Raw genomic sequence first — 2,681 nt, forward strand, 5'->3', positions numbered from 1 at the left:
CTGGACAGGGTACTACGGAAGATAATCCAACAACAAGCAGAGGTAGTGGTGATTGCTCCCTTTTGGCCACGGAGATCGTGGTTTCAGGAACTCAAGCGACTGTCAACAGAGGAACCATGGAGCTTTCCGAATCAGGCGGACCTTCTGACACAGGGGGAGGTGCTCCTGAACCGGCATCGTTAAAATTAACAGCCTGGAGGTTGAGCGCGAGCAGTTGTCATCTCTAGGATACACGGACACTGTAATTGATACTATGTTGGCATCAAGAAAGGGTTCTACGAATAGCAGCTATAACAGAACATGGCAGACTTTTCAGACCTGGTGTAGAAAGAGGGACAGTGACCCTCTGACTGTATCAGTGAAGGCAGTGCAAACAAACCAGCTCCAGTAATTGTCCAGTTTCTAAGAGGGAGTGAGAGGGATAATCATCCATCTGGGGCTAGAGAGAATCAGGACTTGTATTGGGGTCCTAATAAAGAACGGATCATGTTTTACCCAGACTATACTAAAGTGTCAATATTACATCATGAAAGCACAACTTTCACGATGCAAAACTTGGTTGCATGGGAATGATTACATTTAAACCAGCTGTCAAATAGTGGGTTATTCCGCATGAATGGTTTTTCCTGCTTCAGCTTCTAAATGACCTCGATTTTTTCTTGTGTTTCCACACGTGGGAAGGCAATCCTAGCAGCAGATTCGAAGTCACTGCACTTTTTGTCCAGTTTTTTTCCATCCTGCTTTCCCCCAACTTATTTGTCCATTCGCAGCAGATTAGGGATTTTAATCATGTGGAATTCTTTATCCGATGTTCTCCCCACCCTTGCCCTTTTCTCTCGCCCTTCGAATCAACTTAATTTGATTGGCCAATCATGTTTTCTAAGCTACACCCACTACCCTTTCCCTCTTTTTTTTTTAAATGTAAAAAAACGTTGCAACATTTCTACAAATTATGCAGAAACATATCCTGTGTCACATGACAACAGCTGACCAATAACAGGTCCATTTTACAACAAGCCAAATTTGTTACTTGTTGCTCGCTGACAGCTTCTGAGGTAAAGTGTGATGGAGGGACTTCAGCGTTCAACTAGTGGTCTAGGCATTTCATGGAGGGACAAAGGGACTGTCCTCAACACAACACCTATCACTAAACCACACTGCTCACGAAGAAAGCGGGAAAGATAGACGCGGGGTCATTGGTAACAATTTTCCCTCCAAATGTCAATAGCCAATACTCTTCCACAATATCGGCGGGAAGTGCTCTGGCCGATCCAATATGTTTATTTGATGTGTAGCAACGTTTTTTGGGGGAAATCTTTTTTTTTAAAAAAATGAAGATGTGCATCATTCGACACTTCCCCCGGAAAAAGTGATGAGGAATCGATTTTTATCCTGTCAAAAATTCCGCATGATGGACTTTGAGCCGATGAAATATGCGAAACAAAAGCCTAATGTGGGAATTGGGGAGAAGTGGATTCGTAGGACTCCACCGTGGCATGACTGCTCAGAAAGTCCGATCAAAATTGATCATGCGGAATCCCCCAGTGTGTCATATCTATTTTTGTATACTCAATACCTTCCTTCTAAACAAACATGCATAACATGAGGGGTTTCACTGCTGCGACTTGATCTACTCACTCAGCATCATAAAGTGGCACCCTTTCAGGCAGCAGGTAAGGGGTCTCATTTTTCAAAAATCTGCTACATTAGTTCCTTGATTGTAGGTAACTAGGACGGCATGTGAAGAGGTGGGTTAGAACCACAAAGTCTCTGATGTGCAAGTTTTTTATTATGAAAGAAAATTACAAATATTTTAAAAACCCTCTCCAGACTGAAATGATACTGCCCATTCTCCCTTTCAAGATTTTACAACTTCGTTTTTCTGCATGGGAATAACGAGTATATGAAAAAGCACAGCCTTAGCAGCACTCAGAGAAGCTCAGACCAAGACTCAAGTGAAGAACATGCAGTAAATCAACCTAAGTTAGATTTTCTTAAATAACATTTGATTAATAGATCTAGTTTTAGTTCTGCAGCATAAGAGGATTCCATCACTTAGAACAAATGATCTAGCTTACTTCATCTTTACTAGTTCCTTCCTTTCACTTTAGCTTTACTTTTCTTCCCTTTGACAGTGACAATCTTAATGGAAAAGTCCCTTAGTTAGTTCCCTAAGACAGGTTTTAAAGTGTTGCACTTTCCCCAGATTAATCTCAGTATTTTATGATGATTTTTATATACTAAAAATGGTCCTATGAAAAGCAGTTTTGCTCTTTGCAGAAACACACTACAGCAGTAGAGGGCAGTCCGTAACTATTCATTCTTGCATTTCTCTCAGTTGAGATGATGATGCAGTTTTGTCAGTTCTGCAAGAAGATGAGCCGATTATATTTGATATTTTTAAAGTGATAGGAAGCATTCTTAAGTAGGCGTAGACATTTGACCAGTGAGAAAACACTGTCACTTGTCTACTCTAATATTTAAGTACTTTTAAAGCATCATAATACTTTGATTAATGTAATTCATTACAATTTAAGTAAGGTGAAGATTTTATATTCATGACAGGGAGGTGTAAATTTCATTCAATCCACTCAGCCCCCATCCCTTCCCCAAGTCTTCTGGATCGTTAAAAAGAAACCTGCGGTTAATACATTTAAATAAAACTTTATTTTCTTTACTTT

This window comes from Eublepharis macularius, chromosome 1 (genome assembly GCF_028583425.1).
Source record: "Eublepharis macularius isolate TG4126 chromosome 1, MPM_Emac_v1.0, whole genome shotgun sequence".
Taxonomy (NCBI): Eukaryota; Metazoa; Chordata; class Lepidosauria; order Squamata; family Eublepharidae; genus Eublepharis; species Eublepharis macularius.